A 14,694-nucleotide genomic window follows, 5' to 3' on the forward strand; every position below is an offset into this window, starting at 1 on the left:
CGGTACCCCCTGTATATAGCCTCCACATTGACTCTGTACCGTAACACCCTGTATATAGCCTCCACATTGACTCTGTACCGTAACATCCTGTATATAGCCTCCACATTGACTCTGTACCGTAATACCCTGTATATAGCCTCCACATTGACTCTGTACCGGTACCCCCTGTATATAGCCTCCACATTGACTCTGTACCGGTACCACCTGTATATAGCCTCCACATTGACTCTGTACCGGTACCACCTGTATATAGCCTCCACATTGACTCTGTACCGGTACCCCCTGTGTATAACCTCCACATTGACTCTGTACCGGTACCCCCTGTATACAGCCTCCACATTGACTCTGTACCGGTACCCCCTGTATACGGCCTCCACATTGACTCTGTACTGGTACACCCTGTATATAGCCTCCACATTGACTCTGTACCGGTACCCCCTGTATATAGCCTCCACATTGACTCTGTACCGGTACCCCCTGTGTATAACCTCCACATTGACTCTGTACCGGTACCACCTGTATATAGCCTCCACATTGACTCTGTACCGGTACCCCCTGTATATAGCCTCCACATTGACTCTGTACCGGTACCCCCTGTATATAGCCTCCACATTGACTCTGTACCGTAATACCCTGTATATAGCCTCCACATTGACTCTGTACCGGTACCCCCTGTGTATAACCTCCACATTGACTCTGTACCGGTACCACCTGTATATAGCCTCCACATTGACTCTGTACCGGTACCCCCTGTATATAGCCTCCACATTGACTCTGTACCGGTACCCCCTGTATACGGCCTCCACATTGACTCTGTACTGGTACACCCTGTATAAAGCCTCCACATTGACTCTGTACCGGTACCCCCTGTGTATAACCTGCACATTGACTCTGTACCGGTACCCCCTGTATATAGCCTCCACATTGACTCTGTACCGGTAAATCAAATCAAATCTAATTTATATAGCCCTTCGTACATCAGCTGATATCCCAAAGTGCTGTACAGAAACCCAGCCCAAAACCCCAAACAGCAAGCAATGCAGGTGTAGAAGCACGGTGGCTAGGAAAAACTCCCTAGAAAGGCCAATACCTAGGAAGAAACCTAGAGAGGAACCAGGCTATGTGGGGTGGCCAGTCCTCTTCTGGCTGTGCCGGGTGGAGATTATAACAGAACATGGTCAAGATGTTCAATGTTCATAAATGACCAGCATGGTCGAATAATAATAAGGCAGAACAGTTGAAACTAGAGCAGCAGCACAGTCAGGTGGAAGTTGAAACTGGAGCAGCAGCATGGCCAGGTAGACTGGGGACAGCAAGGAGTCATCATGTCAGGTAGTCCTGGGGCATGGTCCTAGGGCTCAGGTCCTCCGAGAGAGAGAAAGAAAGAGAGAAGGAGAGAATTAGAGAACGCACACTTAGATTCACACAGGACACCGAATAGGACAGGAGAAGTACTCCAGATATAACAAACTGACCCCAGCCCCCCGACACATAAACTACTGCAGCATAAATACTGGAGGCTGAGACAGGAGGGGTCAGGAGACACTGTGGCCCCATCCGAGGACACCCCCGGACAGGGCCAAACAGGAAGGATATAACCCCACCCACTTTGCCAAAGCACAGCCCCCACACCACTAGAGGGATATCTTCAACCACCAACTTACCATCCTGAGACAAGGCTGAGTATAGCCCACAAAGATCTCCGCCACGGCACAACCCAAGGGGGGGGGGGGCGCCAACCCAGACAGGATGACCACAACAGTGAATCAACCCACTCAGGTGACGCACCCCCTCCAGGGACGGCATGAGAGAGCCCCAGCAAGCCAGTGACTCAGCCCCTGTAATAGGGTTAGAGGCAGAGAATCCCAGTGGAAAGAGGGGAACCGGCCAGGCAGAGACAGCAAGGGCGGTTCGTTGCTCCAGAGCCTTTCCGTTCACCTTCCCACTCCTGGGCCAGACTACACTCAATCATATGAGAGATGAGTCTTCAGTAAAGACTTAAAGGTTGAGACCGAGTTTGCGTCTCTGACATGGGTAGGCAGACCGTTCCATAAAAATTGAGCTCTATAGGAGAAAGCCCTGCCTCCAGCTGTTTGCTTAGAAATTCTAGGGACAATTAGGAGGCCTGCGTCTTGTGACCGTAGCGTACGTATAGGTATGTACGGCAGGACCAAATCAGAGAGATAGGTAGGAGCAAGCCCATGTAATGCTTTGTAGGTTAGCAGTAAAACCTTGAAATCAGCCCTTGCTTTGACAGGAAGCCAGTGTAGAGAGGCTAGCACTGGAGTAATATGATCAAATTTTTTGGTTCTAGTCAGGATTCTAGCAGCCGTATTTAGCACTAACTGAAGTTTATTTAGTGCTTTATCCGGGTAGCCGGAAAATAGAGCATTGCAGTAGTCTAACCTAGAAGTGACAAAAGCATGGATTAATTTTTCTGCATCATTTTTGGACAGAAAGTTTCTGATTTTTGCAATGTTACGTAGATGGAAAAAAGCTGTCCTCGAAATGGTCTTGATATGTTCTTCAAAAGAGAGATCAGGGTCCAGAGTAACGCCGAGGTCCTTCACAGTTTTATTTGAGACGACTGTACAACCATTAAGATTAATTGTCAGATTCAACAGAAGATCTCTTTGTTTCTTGGGACCTAGAACAAGCATCTCTGTTTTGTCCGAGTTTAATAGTAGAAAGTTTGCAGCCATCCACTTCCTTATGTCTGAAACACATGCTTCTAGCGAGGGCAATTTTGGGGCTTCACCATGTTTCATTGAAATGTACAGCTGTGTGTCATCCGCATAGCAGTGAAAGTTTACATTATGTTTTCGAATAACATCCCCAAGAGGTAAAATATATAGTGAAAACAATAGTGGTCCTAAAACGGAACCTTGAGGAACACCGAAATTTACAGTTGATTTGTCAGAGGACAAACCATTCACAGAGACAAACTGATATCTTTCCGACAGATAAGATCTAAACCAGGCCAGAACATGTCCGTGTAGACCAATTTGGGTTTCCAATCTCTCCAAAAGAATGTGGTGATCGATGGTATCAAAAGCAGCACTAAGGTCTAGGAGCACGAGGACAGATGCAGAGCCTCGGTCCGATGCCATTAAAATGTCATTTACCACCTTCACAAGTGCCGTCTCAGTGCTATGATGGGGTCTAAAACCAGACTGAAGCATTTCGTATACATTGTTTGTCTTCAGGAAGGCAGTGAGTTGCTGCGCAACAGCCTTCTCTAAAATTTTTGAGAGGAATGGAAGATTCGATATAGGCCGATAGTTTTTTATATTTTCTGGGTCAAGGTTTGGCTTTTTCAAGAGAGGCTTTATTACTGCCACTTTTAGTGAGTTTGGTACACATCCAGTGGATAGAGAGCCGTTTATTATGTTCAACATAGGAGGGCCAAGCACAGGAAGCAGCTCTTTCAGTAGTTTAGTTGGAATAGGGTCCAGTATGCAGCTTGAAGGTTTAGAGGCCATGATTATTTTCATCATTGTGTCAAGAGATATAGTACTAAAACACTTGAGCGTCTCTCTTGATCCTTGGTCCTGGCAGAGTTGTGCAGACTCAGGACAACTGAGGTTTGGAGGAATACGCAGGTTTAAAGAGGAGTCCGTAATTTGCTTTCTAATAATCATAATCTTTTCCTCAAAGAAGTTCATGAATTTATCACTGCTAAAGTGAAAGTCATCCTCTCTTGGGGAATGCTGCTTTTTAGTTAGCTTTGCGACAGTATTAAAAAGGAATTTCGGATTGTTCTTATTTTCCTCAATTAAGTTAGAAAAATAGGATGATCGAGCAGCAGTAAGGGCTCTACGGTACTGCACGGTACCGTCCTTCCAAGCTAGTCGGAAGACTTCCAGTTTGGTGTGGCGCCATTTCCGTTCCAATTTTCTGGAAGCTTGCTTCAGAGCTCGGGTATTTTCTGTGTACCAGGGAGCTAGTTTCTTATGAGACATTTTTTTTGTTTTTAGGGGTGCAACTGCATCTAGGGTATTGCGCAAGGTTAGATTGAGATCCTCAGTTAGGTGGTTAACTGATTTTTGTCCTCTGGCGTCCTTGGGTAGGCAGAGGGAGTCTGGAAGGGCATCAAGGAATCTTTGTGTTGTCTGTGAATTTATAGCACGACTTTTGATGTTCCTTGGTTGGGGTCTAAGCAGATTATTTGTTGCAATTGCAAATGTAATAAAATGGTGGTCCGATAGTCCAGGATTATGAGGAAAAACATTAAGATCCACCACATTTATTCCATGGGACAAAACTAGGTCCAGCGTATGACTGTGACAGTGAGTGGGTCCAGAGACATGTTGGACAAAACCCACTGAGTCGATGATGGCTCTGAAAGCCTTTTGGAGTGGGTCTGTGGACTTTTCCATGTGAATATTAAAGTCACCAAAGATTAGAATATTATCTGCTATGACTACAAGGTCCGATAGGAATTCAGGGAACTCAGTGAGAAACGCTGTATATGGCCCAGGAGGCCTGTAAACAGTAGCTATAAAAAGTGATTGAGTAGGCTGCATAGATTTCATGACTAGAAGCTCAAAAGACGAAAATGTCAATTTTTTTTTTTGTAAATTGAAATTTGCTATCGTAAATGTTAGCAACACCTCCGCCTTTGCGGGATGCACGGGGGATATGGTCACTAGTGTAGCCAGGAGGTGAGGCCTCATTTAAAACAGTAAATTCATCAGGCTTAAGCCATGTTTCAGTCAGGCCAATCACATCAAGATTATGATCAGTGATTAGTTCATTGACTATAATTGCCTTTGAAGTAAGGGATCTAACATTAAGTAGCCCTATTTTGAGATGTGAGGTATCATGATCTCTTTCAGTAATGACAGGAATGGAGGTGGTCTTTATCCTAGTGAGATTGCTAAGGCGAACACCGCCATGTTTAGTTTTGCCCAACCTAGGTCGAGGCACAGACACGGTCTCAATGGTGATAGCTGAGCTGACTACACTGACTGTGCTAATGGCAGACTCCACTATGCTGGCAGGCTGGCTAACAGCCTGCTGCCTGGCCTGCACCCTATTTCATTGTGGAGCTAGAAGAGTTAGAGCCCTGTCTATGTTGGTAGATAAGATGAGAGCACCCCTCCAGCTAGGATGGAGTCCGTCACTCCTCAGCAGGTCAGGCTTGGTCCTGTTTGTGGGTGAGTCCCAGAAAGAGGGCCAATTATCTACAAATTCTAACTTTTGGGAGGGGCAGAAAACAGTTTTCAACCAGCGATTGAGTTGTGAGACTCTGCTGTAGAGCTCATCACTCCCCCTAACTGGGAGGGGGCCAGAGACAATTACTCGATGCCGACACATCTTTCTAGCTGATATGCACGCAGAAGCTATGTTGCGCTTAGTGATTTCTGACTGTTTCATCCTAACATCGTTGGTGCCGACGTGGATAACAATATCTCTATACTCTCTACACTCGCCAGTTTTAGCTTTAGCCAGCACCATCTTCAGATTAGCCTTAACGTCGGTAGCCCTGCCCCCGGGTAAACAGTGTATGATCGCTGGATGATTCGCTTTAAGTCTAATACTGCGGGTAATGGAGTCGCCAATGACTAGAGTTTTCAATTTGTCAGAGCTAATGGTGGGAAGCTTCGGCGTCTCAGACCCCGTAACGGGAGGAGTAGAGACCAGAGAAGAATCGGCCTCTGACTCCGACCCGCTGCTTAATGGGGAAAACCGGTTGAAAGTTTCTGTCGGCTGAATGGTTGAGCGTTCCTACAGCATTTCCTTCCAGAAACCGTGAGAAAGTTGTCCGGCTGCGGGGACTGTGCCAGGGGATTTACACTACTATCTGTACTTACTGGTGCCACAGACGCTATTTCATCCTTTCCTACACTGAAATTACCCTTGCCTAACGATTGCGTCTGAAGCTGGGCTTGCAGCACAGCTATCCTCGCCGTAAGGCGAGTACAGCGGCTGCAATTAGAAGGCATCATGTTAATGTTACTACTTAGCTTCGGCTGTTGGAGGTCCTGACGAATCGTGTCCAGATAAAGCGTCCGGAGTGAAAAAGTTGAGGAAAAAATAAATAAATATATGAACGGTAATTAAAAAGTGAAAACCGTAAAGTTGTCAGGTAGCAAAACAGGTTAGCAACAAAACGCACAGCAACTCGAAAACAAGCCTGCAAGTTGTGACCGGAAATGACGTCAAGTTGTGACCGGAAATGACGTTATACACCCCCTGTGTATAACCTCCACATTGACTCTGTACCGGTACCACCTGTATATAGCCTCCACATTGACTCTGTACCGGTACCCCCTGTATATAGCCTCCACATTGACTCTGTACCGGTACCCCCTGTATATAGCCTCCACATTGACTCTGTACCGGTACCCCCTGTATACGGCCTCCACATTGACTTTCTTAACACTTATTTTTCTTAAAACTGCATTGTTGGTTAAGTGCTTGTATGTCAGCATTTTCACTGTTGTATTCGGCTCATGTGACACAATGAGGTGGAAACTGAGCTGCACTTCCTAACCTCCTTCCTGAATGTATGACCATATTAGAGAGAGACATATTTCCCTCAGATAACACAGAACCACGAAGAATTCAAAAACAAACCCAAGTTTGATAAACTCCCATATCTACTGGGGTGAAATACCACCGTGTGACATCACAGCAGCAAGATGTGTGACCTGTTGCACAAGAAAAGGGCAACCAGTGAAGAACAAACACCATTGTAAATACAACCAGTGACCAGTATATTTATTTTCCCTTTTGTACTTTTAACTATTTGCACATCCTTACAACACTGAATAAAGACATAATATCACATTTGAAATGTCTTTATTCTTTTGGAACATTGTGTGAAATAATGTTTACTGTTTGTTTTCACTGTTGTTTATTATCTACTTCACTTGCCAATAAAACCCTTAAATTGAAATGTAATTATATTAAAGGCTGTTTTATTGCTTAAGGCAATTAGTCTGGATGAGAAGGGATGAGAAGGGGTTAGACTCAGGGGTGAGAATAGAGGGAGGGGAAGGTTTTAAACCAAGAGTCGTGATCTGAAAGGAGGGACACAAGAGTGAAAGAGGGAATATGGTGTCATAAATACCCTCCTGTCTCTTGAGTGCCCATCTGTGCTGCACCTTAAAACATCCAACACGAAAGAAAAACATCACAAATGGATGAAATGTTATTTTGTGTTATAGGCTACCAAGTAAAAAACGTTGTGAAAGTTATTACGCATGATTTAGGTCCTACTGTATGTAACTAATGCCAATCAAAATAGCAGTTGAGTTCAAGCTGTCTCGAAGAAAAAGCCCTATTATTTGAAATGTTAACAATGCTAGTTTTTAGTGGTGGGTGTGAGCGTCCAGTACTCTACCATACCTTCGAGGTGAAGCGCTGCGCGTATGGAAACGGGTGGACGGACACTTCAACCACAGAGCGAACCTCGCGGTGAGGAATGAGCACATGACTGAACTGAACGCTGTTGCTGCGCCCGTACTATTGGATTTATCAGTGATTATTAGTAATTCCCGAGGACAGTGTCGTAACATTTTGGATATATCTACTGGTTCGTGTTCTTTAAAAGCTTTGGGGAACATATTTCACTTCTCTCGGTTCTATAAAGGGTAAGTTTGAGGCGCTCTCTCCAATTCAGTCCCCCATTCCGTTCGTATCGAAAATGTCACGCAGTAATTCGAAATTGTATTTGGATGTTAACTGTGACTTTGTATCCCACCCAATTTATTCAAGGCTTTTTGTTATGTTACATTAAAACACGATGGACACATTAGCTTTTGAAATGTATAGACTCAAGCAACCACGATGTTTTTATTCAGTGCTGAACGTTTTCTCTCAGAAACTCGGGAAGTTTTGGTTTGGCTTCCATCAATATTGACGATAGGCTAATGCACGATGTGTCTGTTTGTTATTTATTTATTTAACGAGGCAAGTCAATTAAGAACAAATTCTTATTTACAACGACGGCCTAGGAACAGTGGGTTAACTGCCTTGTTCAGGGGCAGAACGACATTTTTTTACCTTGTCAGCTCGGGGATTCGATCTTACAACCTTTCTTGTTGCTAGTCCAACGCTCTAACCACTAGACTATGTATTAACTGTCAATTGCAAACCATAATGCCATAATGTCTGAAGACCAATAGGCTACTATTCTGATATGTTTGTTATTAGGACGAGGGTAGTGAGAACACATCAGTCTGGGAGAAGGCTATAAAATCATCTCGAAATTATTTGAGCTCCATCAGTTCACTTGTGAGGCTAATCATTTACAAATGGGGAGTATTTAACATGACAGCAACTCGGCCTACTATTCTGATATGTTTGTTATTAGGTCTCACCGTACTTCATATGTGTCTGTACTATAGTAATGACATCAGGTAATAACATGGAATAACAGCAACGAGGGGTTGGAAGTGTCCTGAAATAGTTTGTGAAATAGTATTTCCTGTCCTGGCCTCCTCTCACATGCATACTGCAGCTTGTAGTCTACATTCAGTCATCACAAAGACAGCTGAAACCTATTGGTGAGAAAATCTGATGTTAGAGGGGGTCTGGGGTCAAAGAGGGTCTGGGGTCAGAGAGGGTATAAGGTTATTGAGGGTCTGGGGTTAGAGAGGGTCTGGGGTTAGAGGGGGTCTGAGAGGGGTCTGGGGTTAGAGGGGGTCTGGGGTTATTGAGGGTCTGAGGTTAGAGGGGGTCTGAGGTTAGAGAGGGTCTGGGGTTAGAGGGGGTCTGAGGTTAGAGAGGGTCTGGGGTCTGAGGGGGTCTGGATTTATTGAGGGTCTGAGGTTAGAGAGGGTCTGAGGGGGTCCGGGGTTAGAGAGGGTCTGGGGTTAGTGGGAGTCAGAGAGGGTCTGAGGTTAGAGAGGGTCTGAGGTTAGAGAGGATCTGAGTTTAGAGAGGGTCTGGGGTTAGAGGGGGTCTGAGAGGGGTCTGGGGTTAGAGGGGGTCTGGGGTTATTGAGGGTCTGAGGTTAGAGGGGGTCTGAGGTTAGAGAGGGTCTGGGGTTAGAGGGGGTCTGAGGTTAGAGAGGGTCTGGGGTCTGAGGGGGTCTGGATTTATTGAGGGTCTGAGGTTAGAGAGGGTCTGAGGGGGTCCGGGGTTAGAGAGGGTCTGGGGTTAGTGGGAGTCAGAGAGGGTCTGAGGTTAGAGAGGATCTGAGTTTAGAGGGGGTCTGGGGTTAGAGGGGGTCTGGGATTAGAGAGGGTCTGAGGGGGGTCTGGGGTTAGAGGGGTCTGGGGTTATTGAGGGTCTGAGGTTAGAGGGGGTCTGAGGTTAGAGAGGGTCTGGGGTTAGAGGGGGTCTGAGGTTAGAGAGGGTCTGGGGTCTGAGGGGGTCTGGGGTTATTGAGGGTCTGAGGTTAGAGAGGGTCTGGGATTAGAGGGGGTTAGAGGATCTGAGATTAGAGAGGGTCTGGGGTTAGAGAGGGTCTGAGGGCAGAAAGGGTCTGAGGTTAGAGAGGGTCTGAGGAGGTCTGAGGTTAGAGAGGGTCTGAGGTCAGAGAGGGTCTGGGGTCAGAGAGGGTCTGCGGTTAGAGAGTCTGAGGTTAGAGAGGGTCTGAGGGGGTCCGGGGTTAGAGAGGGTCTGGGGTTAGTGGGAGTCAGAGAGGGTCTGAGGTTAGAGAGGGTCTGAGGTTAGAGAGGGTCTGGGGTTAGAGAGGGTCTGGGGTTAGAGAGGGTCTGAGGGGTCTGGGGTTAGAGAGGTTCCTGGGTAAGAGAGGGTCTGAGGTCAGTGAGGGTCTGGGGTCAGAGAGGGTCTGCGGTTAGAGAGAGTCTGAGGTTAGAGAGGGTCTGAGGCGGTCTGAAGTTAGAGAGGGTCTGGGCTTGGGGGGGTTCTGGAGGCAAAGAGATGAGGTAAAGCTTATTGAAGAGAGTTGAAGTAGAGGTATTGGGAGAAATGTCCAATTGACATAATATATACATAAGCTTTTCATATTCACATCAAACTAACTTAAAATAGGCTAGCTAGTTGAATGCTAACGTTAGCCAACGTTAGCTAAACAATAGCTAGATTGTTTTTCCTTAGAATAAACCCATGCTTCATTTTCATCAATATCGACACAAAATCATTACAGGAAAACAAAAACAAATGAAGGGATAGTTCACCTGAATGACATCACGTCACATTGATTTCCTGACCCTGTACGCAGTCTATGGACAAGGTATGACAGAGAACCATGCTTTGGCTGAGTTTCCCTGCCACTGTTTCCACATGCTAACGTTTTTAGCATTTGTGGCACAAATCCCATTCGAGTCACGCGACCGATAATTAGCATTTTTTCTGTGCGCCAGGTCCAAATCATCAGAAAGTATGTGAAATTGATTGTGCAGCTCAACAAAGTCAAATGGCATCCTTTCCCCTACATAGTGCACTACATTTAACCAGGAGCCGTAGGGTTGGGAATAGGATGCCATATTTTGGAAGCGACCTGGTAGCTAGCTGCACCTGGAGCTGTAGACAGGCAGTAGAGCCTGGTAGAGTAATCACATGGTTTAATGTCAATTACACACCGTGTCACTGTGTCTAGGCTTAGTGGGTGGGCGTACCAGCTTTTTTTTTTGGGGGGGGGGGGGGGGATTTATCAATGCTGAAATCTGTTACAGTTTATATATATCACAGACTGGATGTGTGATCCCTTGTATGTATGGTCTAACTGAGTGGCTGTAAAGGAGACCCCCTGTAGTCGTTCTTCCTCAACCCCTTCAGTGTGGACAGATCTGGAACTACGTACAGTACTGATGGAAGGTATGTGAACTACGTACAGTACTGATGGAAGGTATGTGAACTACGTACAGTACTGATGGAAGGTATGTGAACTACGTACAGTACTGATGGAAGGTATGTGAACTACGTACAGTACTGATGGAAGGTATGTGAACTACGTACAGTACTGATGGAAGGTATGTGAACTACGTACAGTACTGATGGAAGGTATGTGAACTACGTACAGTACTGATGGAAGGTATGTGAACTACGTACAGTACTGATGGAAGGTATGTGAACTACGTACAGTACTGATGGAAGGTATGTGAACTACGTACAGTACTGATGGAAGGTATGTGAACTACGTACAGTACTGATGGAAGGTATGTGAACTACGTACAGTACTGATGGAAGGTATGTGAACTACGTACAGTACTGATGGAAGGTATGTGAACTACGTACAGTACTGATGGAAGGTATGTGAACTACGTACAGTACTGATGGAAGGTATGTGAACTACGTACAGTACTGATGGAAGGTATGTGAACTACGTACAGTACTGATGGAAGGTATGTGAACCCCTTGTGCAATTTACAGATTTATTTTTTGTTGTAGTTTTTTTAAATTGATTTTTAAATTGAATCGATGCAAAAAGATAAGTGAACCTCGAGTTGCATTGGGTTAAATCAAGAAGTTAATAAGTAGAATCAGGTGGGTCAATAATTGGGTATCAAATGAACCAATCAAAGGAGAGATGGTTAGGGGGGGGCGGGACTCTGATAAATAGAGAGATACCTGCTCAGTTTAATGTTACCCGTCCAGGTGAATGCAAAGCAGACCATACAGAGAGGAGAAGATCTCAGAGGACATCAGGACGAGGGTAGTGAGAACACATCAGTCTGGGAGAAGGCTGTAAAATCATCTCGAAATGATTTGATCTCCATCAGTTCACTTGTTAGGCTTATCATTTACAAAAGGAGAGTATTTAACATGACAGCAACTCTTCCTAGAAGTGGACGCCCTTCCGAAGTATCCCAAAGAGCCACAGGAACAATCATAAATCAGGTAAAAGTCAACCCAAAACATAACATCTAGCCTGGTTCCTCTCTAGGTTTCTTCCTAGGTTTTGGCCTTTCTAGGGAGTTTTTCCTAGCCACCGTGCTTCTACACCTGCATTGCTTGCTGTTTGGGGGTTTTAGGCTGGGTTTCTGTACAGCACTTTGAGATATCAGCTGAAGTACGAAGGGCTATATGAATACATTTGATTTGATTTGATTTTAGAGATGTGCGGACCTCCCTTGCTGCCTCAGGTAACTGTGCTTCAACAATAAGGAGAACACTGAATCAAAATGCCACCCGTGGTAGGGTTGCTAGGAAGAAAGGCTCTGCTGTTAAAAAAAAAGAACCAAACTGCCCCGTCTTAACTTGGTCAGAAACCCCCTGGACAAACCTGAAGAACCTGAAGTCCATACTCTGGACCGTGCATCATGTCCCAAATTGACCTTTTTGGGCACAAGCAACACCGCTATGTTTGGCGAAAACCCAACACAGCCTACCAACAAAATAACAGAAAACCCAACACTGCCTACCACCAAAATAACAGAAAACCCAACACCCCCTACCACCAAAATAACAGAAAACCCAACACCCCCTCCACCAAAATAACAGAATAGCCAACACTGCCTACCACCAAAATAACAGAAAACCCAACACCCCCTACCACCAAAATAACAGAATACCCAACACTGCCTACCACCACAATAACAGAATACCTAACACTGTCTACCACCACAATAACAGAATACCCAACACTGCCTACCACCAAAATAACAGAATACCCAACACTGCCTACCACCAAAATAACCTTATCCCAACACTGTCTACCACCAAAATAACAGAATACCCAACACTGCCTACCACCAAAATAACAGAAAACCCAACACTGCCTACCACCAAAATAACAGAATACCCAACACTGCCTACCACCAAAATAACAGAATACCCAACACTGCCTACCACCAAAATAACCTTATCCCAACAGTCCAGCATGGTGGAGGGGGTCCAGATCTGGGTCTGCTGTGCCTCCTCTGGACCTGGACGACTCCACATTATTAGTCCACGGGACGGTTGAGCTAACGTAGGCTAATGTGATTAGCATGAGGTTGTAAGCAGTCACATCTACCTTCAATCAGCCCTGTAGCTGTATAGCAACATTGTGGAAGCCCCCCAACGTCCACTGGAAGTCGAGGTGGGTACAGTAGATAGAGAAGAGGCACCAGTCACATCTACCTGGAAACAAGTGATCAGTTCAAAACCAAGAAACCCTTCATTCTTTCTCAAAAAACATTTACACCTTTATTTAACTAGGCAAGTCGGTTAAGAACAAATTCTTATTTTCGATGACAGCCTAGGAACAGTGGGTTAAGTGCCTTGTTCAGGTGGCAGAACAACAGATTTTTTACCTTGTCAGCTCGGGGATTCAATCTTGCAACTTTTTGGTTACTAGTCCAACGCTCTAACCACTAGGCTACCTGCTGGTTACTAGTCCAACACTCTAACCACTAGACTACCTGCTGGTTACTAGTCCAACGCTCTAACCACTAGACTACCTGCTGGTTACTAGTCCAACGCTCTAACCACTAGACTACCTGCTGGTTACTAGTCCAACGCTCTAACCACTAGACTACCTGCTGGTTACTAGTCCAACGCTCTAACCACTAGGCTACCTGCTGGTTACTAGTCCAACGCTCTAACCACTAGACTACCTGCTGGTTACTAGTCCAACGCTCTAACCACTAGACTACCTGCTGGTTACTAGTCCAACGCTCTAACCACTAGACTACCTGCTGGTTACTAGTCCAACGCTCTAACCACTAGACTACCTGCTGGTTACTAGTCCAATGCTCTAACCACTAGGCTACCTGCTGGTTACTAGTCCAACGCTCTAACCACTAGACTACCTGCTGGTTACTAGTCCAACGCTCTAACCACTAGACTACCTGCTGGTTACTAGTCCAACGCTCTAACCACTAGGCTACCTGCTGGTTACTAGTCCAACGCTCTAACCACTAGGCTACCTGCTGGTTACTAGTCCAACGCTCTAACCACTAGGCTACCTACTGGTTACTAGTCCAACACTCTAACCACTAGACTACCTGCTGGTTACTAGTCCAACGCTCTAACCACTAGGCTACCTGCTGGTTACTAGTCCAACGCTCTAACCACTAGGCTACCTGCTGGTTACTAGTCCAACGCTCTAACCACTAGGCTATGCTGCCGCCCCGATTAATTCTCAAAACACATGATCGTTGTTTGTGAGTGTCTCTGACTGTCTTTCACCCAGGATGACCAAAATGTCCTTTGACAATTAACGAGCTTTCCAGAGACCTGGTGTTTCTTGGTCCTCTAATGGTCTTTAGTCTTTGTGATTGATAGCTACGTTTACTTTCAGCTGACAAACAAATGCATTTTCTACATGAAAACGAGCCAAACCCATCGATCGACAGTTGATGGGACACGACAGGCATTAGTTGTAAAACACAATCCATTCCAAAATAAACATCAACAACAACAACAACAACAGGCTCTAGTTCATTTATTTGAAAGAGGTGGCCCAGTAAACACAATCCATTCCAAAATAAACATCAACAACAACAACAGGCTCTAATTCATTTATTTGAAAGAGGTGGCCCAATAAAACACAATCCATTCCAAAATAAACATCAACAACAACAACAACAACAACAGGCTCTAATTCATTTATTTGAAAGAGGTGGCCCAGTAAACACAATCCATTCTAAAATAAACATCAACAACAACAACAACAGGCTCTAATTCATTTATTTGAAAGAGGTGGCCCAGTAAACAAAATCCATTCCAAAATAAACATCAATAACAACAACAACAACAACAGGCTCTAATTCATTTATTTGAAAGAGGTGGCCCAGTAAACACAATCCATTCTAAAATAAACATCAACAACAACAACAACAGGCTCTA

General features: G+C 45.2%; 1 pseudogene; it reads left to right on the forward strand.

The window, feature by feature from the left end:
- The first annotated feature begins 7,326 nt into the window (after positions 1-7,326).
- The window catches only part of LOC116361829 (tetraspanin-18-like), a 60,394-nt pseudogene continuing 53,026 nt past the window's right edge, over positions 7,327-14,694 (forward strand).

This window comes from Oncorhynchus kisutch, unplaced genomic scaffold, assembly GCF_002021735.2.
Source record: "Oncorhynchus kisutch isolate 150728-3 unplaced genomic scaffold, Okis_V2 scaffold747, whole genome shotgun sequence".
Classification (NCBI taxonomy): Eukaryota; Metazoa; Chordata; class Actinopteri; order Salmoniformes; family Salmonidae; genus Oncorhynchus; species Oncorhynchus kisutch.